The 9,616-nt window shown below is 32.1% G+C and overlaps 1 long non-coding RNA gene and 1 other non-coding gene across 6 annotated transcripts; one reads left to right on the forward strand and one right to left on the reverse strand.

Annotated features, from left to right (window-relative positions):
* Nucleotides 1-473: 473 nt before the first annotated feature.
* On the forward strand, nt 474-5,992 carry LOC112747125 (uncharacterized). Of its 5 annotated transcripts, none has more exons than XR_011872200.1 (3): nt 474-1,669; nt 1,808-3,988; nt 4,911-5,992. It is a non-coding gene; the product is annotated as an uncharacterized lncRNA (long non-coding RNA). The 5 variants fall into 5 exon arrangements; XR_011872201.1 differs by having other exon boundaries at nt 1,839-3,988; XR_011872199.1 differs by lacking the exon at nt 474-1,669 and having other exon boundaries at nt 1,699-2,106; nt 3,881-3,988.
* A 2,821-nt stretch (nt 5,993-8,813) lies between these two features.
* LOC112753920 (small nucleolar RNA R71) lies at nt 8,814-8,921 on the reverse strand. Its single transcript, XR_003178281.1, has one exon. It is a non-coding gene; the product is annotated as a small nucleolar RNA R71 (small nucleolar RNA).
* Between the last annotated feature and the right edge of the window lie 695 nt (nt 8,922-9,616).

Here is a 9,616-nt window from a genome sequence, read left to right on the forward strand (position 1 = left end):
GATACCACTAGATGCCTTGATATGTGTGTTAGTGATTTCAGGTTGAAAAGGCTAGGAATGGATCAAAGGAATGGAGAGAAAAGCATGCAAAGTGGAGAAATCATGGAAAAGCAAGGATTTGGGATGAGATCAACGACGCGCATGCACAGCAGACGCGCACGCGTGAAATGATGAGGTCGCATGACGACGCGTACGCGTACATGACGCGTACGCATGGATGGAAAATTGTCAACGCGACGCGTACGCATGACGTGCGCGTACGCGTCGGTGTCCGCACGTGACTCACTTACAGGCAATCCGGTGGGGCGAATTCTGGGCTTTCCAAGCCCAATTCCAACTCACTTCTGAGGCTATTTAAGGCAGAATTCAAGAGAGAGTCAACACATTAGAAACTTTTAGACACTAGTTTAGTTTTAGTTTAAGTTTTGGAGGGAATGTTAGTTTTAGAGAGAGAAGCTCTCTCTTCTCTCTAGAATTAGAATTAGGTTAGATCTAGATTAGAATCTCTTAGATCTAGATTAATTTCATGCTTTGATTTACTTTTTCCTTTGTAATTCTTCTTTTTCTACCTTTCTTCTCTCTACTTTAGCATTTAATTCAAGTAATTCTCTACTTTTATGTTGATGCACTTTTGTTTCTTCTATTTCTCTTTTGATGCAATTTATGATTCATGTTCCTTTATTGTTGAATTGCTTTACTTTCCTTTTATTCCTTCCATGTGTTTGATAAAATGTTTGGTTGGATTTTAGTATAGATTTTTCTCCTCTTGGCCTAGGTAGAGTAATTAGTGACTCTTGAGTTGTCTAATGCATTTGTTGATTGAGGATTAGAAGTTGCTAGTTGATTTGAATGCCTTTAAAGCTAATCTTTCCTTAGAAGTTGATTAGGACTTAAGGAATCAAATTGATTTATCCACTTGACTTTTCTCTATGGTTAGAGGTTAACTAAGTGGGAGTAATGGATAATTTGTTGTCACAATTGAAGAGGATAACTAGGATAGGACTTCTAGTTCTCATACCTTGCCAAGAGCCTTTCTAGTTGTTAGTTTATTTCTTTTGTCATTTATATTTCTTGATTATTATCTCAAAAAACCCAAACATACCTCATAACTAATAACAAGAACACTTTATTGCAATTTCTAGGAAGAACGACCCGAGGTTTCAATACTTCGATTTATAATTTTAGGGGTTTGTACTTGTGACAAACAATCTTTTGTATGAAAGAATTATTTGTTGGTTTAGAAACTATACTTGCAACGAGAATTCATTTGTGAAATTCTTTACCACACAAAAATTTCAATCATCAGTCATTCCTTTTCCACCCTCCTTTGGTGCGGTCTTTTCTTTCTCCTTTCTTCAATTTTAATTCACTTGATGAATAAAGACTGTTGCATCTTTTCTATTTTAAAAATTTTAGAGTTTTTAATTTTGCTTAACTTTCAATTTTATGATGTCTTGTATAATTTTTGAAAAGTTTGTTTCATTTTTACTAGGTTGAGACCAGAACTCTTGAGGAAGTTAAAGAAGTATTACATTATGCTTTCCAAACAAACACTTCTTTGACCTGAATAATGTTAGATAATATGGTTTTATCTCTACCTAATGGGGATGTGGATATATCAATGCTGAAAGAAGCTGTGCAGTTAGTCAATGAAAAATTTGAGATTGAGGTATTCATGACTAAATTTGTTTTTCGTTCAATCGTGCCATATTTATTGAATTATTTTTCAACTAAATGGTTTAGAATATTTGCTGCTGATTTGATATTGTATATTTCAATGGTTTACTTGTTCTTTTTGACAAACTAGCATATCTTCTCAATCTTTTAATCTTTTAAAGAGGTGGATGGAAAATTGTCAAGCAGAGTGTAATGTCCGCAAAGTTTTAGGTAAAATGTTCTACGTGTTATTTAACAATTCCTTTATTCGTGCTCTTGGATCAAACATGAAGCTAATTATTAATACTCTCTTTTTTCTTTCATTTCATTTTGACTTGACATAATATGATACTACTAATGTTGCTTGCAATTTTCATTAGTTCATCATCTAAGAAGCTCATGTCGTTCTTCTATTCAGTATCATAGAGTGACACGGGATGTGAAAGTTTGGTAAAAAATGCCTTTATGAATTGTTTAATTGTGCAAGCTGCTACTATTGATATTCATGTTTTCTAATTTGGGCATTTGTGTTTATTTCTTGAACTGGGTTACTACATCATTCAATTATTGGATACATTGAACTAAATTTTTACTAATTCAGTGTATACTTTTCACTTTGGCTTTTTCCCTTTTTCATGTTTTTATTTCATGGGTGGGGGTAATTTGTCGATATATTTCCATGGTATTTATTAAAATATGTTTTTTTAAATGCTTTTTATGGGGTTTAGCTTTTTTAGATCTAGTGTGTGGATTATGGTAGGTGTGTAGTTCTGCTTGACTGCTTCTGATTTTGACAGTAATTTTTTTTTTATCTTATGGGATTAGCTTTTCTTTTTTTTTTTTCCTTTATTTTTGTGTAACTTGATTTTGCAGGGTTAGATTTTGTTTTATTTATTTATTTTTTGATGTCTTTATCGTGTACTTAATTTCTCTCTCTCTCTAAATTCATATTGGCTATGATGATTCAATGTTATATCTGTATTAGGGCTTGACCCATTTTTTATCAAAATCTAAAAGTGTTATTATAATTAAAAACACTAGCAAATCCGATATATAACTTTCAAGGTATAATGAAACATATGTGTCTGTTTATCTTTGTACCCATCTTCCAATCTTCAATATTTTGTGTTTCTTTTTATGTGTGATTTATATCCTCTGGAGCTGTAGATTCTTCGGATACTTTTGGCTTGAGATGCACATTTGATTTTCTTAGGTTGTTTTACACGATATGGCCATTTCTATATGCTCTCTTCGAAATATACATTGTGAATTTTAGTTTTTATCTCATTTATTTTTTGATAACTATGTTTGTGTTCGTGGATTAGTTGTTTGTATTTAGGGTATTGTCAATCCTATCAGTGCAAATAAAGAAAGAAAATTAAAAAAAAGCAAACTTTAACTTCGAGAGATTGTTGTGATTTGGAATTTGTAGATTATTGCACCTAATTCTTTGTTCATCTTTCTTTGCTTTTAACATTTTGTTTGACTTTCTATTAAGTTGGTATTTCTTTTGTCTTTATTTTCACTGTTGTTTTTTTTATTTTAATTAGTTATTTTATATTTTGTTTTTTTTCCTTTTTTATGGTTGTCTCTTCCTATTTTATGTGTTTCTTTATCTACTCTTATTTTCTTTTCAGTTATTGCTTAAATGAACTTATATGTGTGTCTTCAAGTTTTTCTTAAGGTTTGTTTTGGTAAGAAATATGCAATCATAGGAAGATAAAAAAAAAGCATTGAAACTTGTGTTTGTGTGTTGGTTATGCAAAGAAACGTAAAATCCTTTTTGATTGAATAGTTGATTTACGGGAAAAAAGTTAAATCTAAATGAATACTTGATTTTTTAATTTTTACTGATAAAAATAGAAACTTAATTTTCCCATATTCTGATAGTTTTGTTTTATCATTACTAAAAAATTTATTATATATTCCTCCTTCTTTGGCTTAGAATGAGCATATTCAAATCATATGATATAATATATTATTAGTTATTTAAATTTTTTTATTTTGGATGAAACAATTACAACTTGGTTAGTTGGTGGTAACAAAGTTTAGGAAAAAAGACACACTGTTAAAGTGAAATTGAAGATGGTTCAGAATGAAAGAATTGTAAAATTTTATATATGCTTCTAATCCCTATCTAAATCAATGAATCTTGATATTGGTTGTCATTTATTGATTTTAGAAGTGTTTATGAATTTTGATATTGGTACTTTTCTTTATGAAGGGAGTGAGTGATTGATTGATTGATAAAATATCAAGAAATTTTAGTCAAATAAAGTAGGCGAGTCAATTTCTGCATGCGAATCAAGAAGAGTAGGTGTGATGTACTTAGGTAACTTGTGGCTGACTCCTCTCTCTCTTTGGTTTTTGAACTATAATCATATATTTTTCCTCTTTTTGAATTACATTATCATTGGAGTGTTAACATTATTAATTTTAGTCCATATAATAATACTATTAGTATGCATAATAGACTATGGTTTAAAACAATACCATTTCCTGTTGGTAAATCTTCTTTCTTTATTTCCTTCTATGTGGATTGAATTTTTTGTATTCAGAAAGATAGTATTAATTTTTTAATAGAAAATAAGTTTTTTTTTTTTATGTAAAAATTGGACAAAACTAGATACTTTGTGATGTGTTCAAAATAACTTATTATCATAAGCTTTTAGAACCACTTTTAAGGAAATTACTTTTTTTTCTTGAAGCAATTTTTAAGTTTTAACACAAACATGTAATTGCAGATTTTAGATATTAAGGATTAGGGTTTAATGTTTGGAGTAGTTTAATGCAAAAGGTGTGTGTTTGGGTTAATTTGTTTGTACTTAGTCAGAAGCTTCTTGAGGCAGTTGTCAAAGAAAAAAAATTGTGTATTTGTTTCTTAAAATTATGTTAAGCAGACTTGCTCTATATGAAAGCAGGTACTGTGACAACAACATTTGAAGTACATTTTGAAACGAGCAACTATAACATTTGAAGTTATTTAGTTATGTGAATATTCTAACTCTGAAAAATTTTTAATGCTTTCATCCTTAATCTGTATTGCTATTACATGAAGTTGATCAGTTTGAAAGATAAATTTATATTAAAGAAAAAACTAAATATACTGTTAATAATTATCTTTAATTTTAAAAACCTATATATGTCCAAAGTTATCTTCTATGTTTTTTATGTGACATTTTTATAAACATTAGTGATGCAGAAGTTTAAATACCCTACAAAGTATATTCTATCACATCATCTATATTTTTCAGAGTGGATCTTCATTCCAATTGTGATATCAAATGATCAACGAAGGAGTTAGAAGGTAACAATATCTAGGTGCAAAGTTAAAAGTTAACAATGTCTTTATATGCTTTTTGAAATTTTCTTATTTTTTATCCTGCTTTTTCTTTTATGTTCACTGTGATTAACTGTAAGTTGATTTTGAATTTTTATCTAATGCTTTGAGTTGTTGCCTAATATTCTTCAAGACGATATCTTTTGTTCCATATATTTTATGGGGCTAATACTACTGATGAGCGGATAATTTATATGCTTTTTGGCATTGTTTTTACATAGTTTTTAGAATGATTTAGTTAGTTTTTAGTATATTTTTATTATTTTTTAAATAAAAATCACATTTCTGGGCTTTACTATGAGTTTGTGTATTTTTCTGTGATTTTAGGTATTTTCTGGCTGAAATTGAGGGACTTGAGCAAAAATCAGATTCAGAGGTTGAAGAAGGACTGCAGATGCTGTTGGATTCTGACCTTCCTGCACTCAAAGTAGATTTTCTGGAGCTACAGAACTCCAAATGATGCACTCTCAATTGCGTTGGAAAGTAGACATCCAAGGCTTTCTATCAATATATAATAGTCTATACTTTTCCTGAGTTTAGACGATGCAAACTGGCATTGAACGCCAGTTCCATGCTGCATTCTAGAGTCAAACGCCAGAAATAGGTTGCAAAATGGAGTTAAACGCCAAAAACAGGTTACAAACTGGCGTTCAACTCCAAGAAAGACCTCTCCACGTGAAAGCTTCAATGCTCAGCCCAAGCACACACCAAGTGGGCCCCAGAAGTGGATTTCTGCATCATTTACTTATTTCTGTAAACCCTAGTAACTAGTTTAGTATAAATAGAACTTTTTACTATTTTCTTTACATCTTTGGATTATCTTTTGTTCATCTCTGGACGTTTAGTTCTTAGATCATGGGGGCTGGCCTCTCGGCCATGCCTGGACCTTGTTCTTATGTATTTTCAATGGTAGAGTTTCTACACACCATAGATTAAGGTGTGGAGCTCTGCTGTTCCTCATGAATTAATACAAAGTACTACTGTTTTTCTATTCAATTCAAGCTTATTCCTATTCTAAGATATCCATTCGCACCCAAGAATATGATGAATGTGATGATTATGTGACGCTCATCATCATTCTCACCTATGAACGCGTGCCTGACAAACACTTCCGTTCTACATGCAAACAAGCTAGAATGAGTATCTCTTAGATATCTAATACAGAGGACCGAGTCCGAGATATTAGAATCTTCGTGGTATAAGTTAGAACCCATGGATGGCCATTCTTGAGATCCAGAAAGTCTAAATCTTGTCTGTGGTATTCCGAGTAGGATCTGGGAAGGGATGGCTGTGACGAGTTTCAAACTCGCGAGTGCTGGGCGTAGTGACAGACGCAAAAGGATAGTAAATCCTATTCCAGTATGATCGAGAACCGACAGATGATTAGCCATGCAGTGACAGCGCATTGGACCATTTTCTCAGAGAGGATGGGATGTAGCCATTGACAACGGTGATGCCTTACATAAAGCTTGCCATGGAAAGGAGTAGGAATGATTGGATGAAGACAGCAGGAAAGCAGAGGTTCAGAGGAACGAAAGCATCTCTATACGCTTATCTGAAATTCTCATCAATGAATTACATAAGTATCTCTATCCTAGTTGATGTTTTATTTATGTTTTAATTATCAAATCTCCATAACTATCTGAATCCGCCTGACTGAGATTTACAAGGTGACCATAGCTTGCTTCAGACCGACAATCTCCGTGGGATCGACCCTTACTCATGTAAGATTTATTACTTGGACGACCCAGTGCACTTGCGGGTTAGTTGTGCGGAATTGTGACAAAGTATGATTCATGTTTGAGAGCACCAAGCCATTGGCGCCATTGTTGAAGATCACGATTTCGCATACCAAGTTTTTGGCGCCGTTGCCGGGGATTGTTCGAGTTTGGACAACTGACGGTTCATCTTGTTGCTCAGATTAGGTACTTTATTTTAATTTTAAGATTTTTTATTTTCGAAAAATATAAAAAAAGAAAATTTTTCTTTTTTCGTTTTTCCCAATTAATTTTTGAAAAATATAAAAAAAATTTACAAAATCATAAAACCAAAAATATTTTTTGTGTTTCTTGCTTGAATCTAGAGTCAACTTTTAAGTTTGGTGTCAATTGCATCTTTTTAATTTTCTAAAAATTATTTTCGAAAATTTCATGCATTACATTCTTCATGATCTTCAAGTTGTTCTTGGCCAGTCTTCTTGTTTGATCTTCATATTTTCTTGTTTTGTGTCTTTTCTAGTTTTTCATATGTATTTTCAATTTGTTAGTGTCTAAAGTTTGAAAATTTCTAAGTTTGGTGTCTTGCATGTTTTTCTTTTCTTAAAAGTTTTCAAAAATAAGTCTTGATGTTCATCTCGATCTTCAAAGTATTCTTGGTGTTCATCTTGACATTCAAAGTGTTCTTGCATGCATCATGTGTCTTGATCTAAAATTTCCATGCATTGTGTCTTTTTTGTGTTTTTCTCTCTCATTATTAAAAATTCAAAAATCAAAAAAATATCTTTCCCTTTTTCTTCTCATCAAATTCAAAAATTTGAGTTGACTTTTTCAAAAATTTTTAAAATTTAGTTGTTTCTTATGAGTCAAATCAAATTTTCAATTTAAAAATTCTATCTTTTTCAAATCTTTTTCAAAAATCAAATCTTTCTCATTTTTCTTTCATAAATTCGAAATTTTCAAATTAATTTTCAAAAATCTTTTTCTTATCTTGTTCATAATTTCAAAATCTTTACTAACAATTAATGTGATTGATTCAAAAATTTTTAAAGTTTGTTACTTGCCTAGTAAGAAAGGTTCAATCTTTAAACTCTAGAATCATATCTTTGTAGTTTCTTGTTAGTCAAGTAATCAACTTTGATTTCAAAAATCAAATCTTTTCAAATTTCTTTTTCAAATCTTTTTCAAATTAAGTTTCAATCATATCTTTTTCAAAATCAATTTCAAAATCTTTTCTAACTTCTTATCTTTTCAAAATTTGATTTTCCAATCTTTTTCAATTAACTACTTAACTTTTTGTTTAATTCTTATCTTTTTCAAAACTACCTAACTAACTCTCTCTCTAATTTTCGAAAATCCCTTCCCTCTTTTTCAAAATTCCTTTTTAATTAATTAATTGTTTTAAAAATTTAATTTAATTTAATTTCAATTTTAATTTTCGAATTTTAAATTTAATTTTAAAATATTTTTTTATTTTCAAATAATTCTTCTCTTCTTCTACTCATATAAGGAATCTCTATACTGTGACATAGAGGATTCCATATTTTCTTTGTTATTCCCTTCTTTGTCATATGAGCAGGAACAAGGACAAGAACATTCTTGTTGAAGCTGATCCTGAACCTGAAAGAACTCTAAAGAGGAAGCTAAGGGAAGCTAAAGCACAACTCTCTAGAGAAAATCTGACAGAAATTTTCGAAAAAGAAGGAGACATGGCCGAAAATAATAACAATGCAAGGAAGATGCTTGGTGACTTTACTGCACCTAATTCCAATTTACATGGAAGAAGCATCTCAATCCCTGCCATTGGAGCAAACAATTTTGAGCTGAAACCTCAATTAGTTTCTCTGATGCAACAGAATTGCAAGTTTTATGGACTTCCATCCGAAGATCCCTTTCAGTTCTTAACTGAATTCTTGCAGATCTGTGATACTATTAAGACCAATGGGGTTGATCCCGAGGTCTACAGGCTTATGCTTTTCCCATTTGCTGTAAGAGACAGAGCTAGAATATGGTTGGACTCTCAACCTAAAGACAGCCTGAACTCTTGGGATAAGCTGGTCACAGCTTTCTTAGCCAAGTTCTTTCCTCCTCAAAAGCTTAGCAAGCTTAGAGTGGATGTTCAAACCTTCAGACAAAAGGAAGGTGAATCCCTCTATGAAGCTTGGGAGAGATACAAGGAACTGACCAAAAGGTGTCCTTCTGACATGCTTTCAGAATGGACCATTCTGGATATATTCTATGATGGTCTGTCTGAACTATCTAAGATGTCATTGGACCATTCTGCAGGTGGATCCATTCACTTAAAGAAAACGCCTGCAGAAGCTCAAGAACTCATTGACATGGTTGCAAATAAGCAATTCATGTACACTTCTGAAAGGAATCCTGTGAATAATGGGACGCCTCAGAGGAAGAGAGTTCTTGAAATTGATACTCTGAATGCCATATTGGCTCAGAATAAAATATTAACTCAGCAAGTCAATATGATCTCTCAGAGTCTGAATGGATTGAAGGAATCATCCAGCAGTACTAAAGAGGCATCTTCTGAAGAAGAAGCTTATGATCCTGAGAACCCTGCAATAGTAGAGGTGAATTACATGGGTGAACCCTATGGAAACACCTATAATCCCTCATGGAGAAATCATCCAAATTTCTCATGGAAGGATCAACAAAAGCCTCAACAAGGCTTTAATAATGGTGGAAGAAACAGGTTTAGCAATAGCAAGCCTTTTCCATCATCCACTCAGCAACAGACAGAGAATTCTGAGCAGAATCCATCTAGCTTAGCAAATATAGTCTCTGATCTATCTAAGGCCACTGTGAGTTTCATGAATGAAACAAGGTCCTCCATTAGAAATTTGGAGGCACAAGTGGGCCAGCTGAGTAAAAGAGTCACTAAAACTCCTCC

This window comes from Arachis hypogaea, chromosome 15 (assembly GCF_003086295.3).
Source record: "Arachis hypogaea cultivar Tifrunner chromosome 15, arahy.Tifrunner.gnm2.J5K5, whole genome shotgun sequence".
Lineage (NCBI taxonomy): Eukaryota > Viridiplantae > Streptophyta > Magnoliopsida > Fabales > Fabaceae > Arachis > Arachis hypogaea.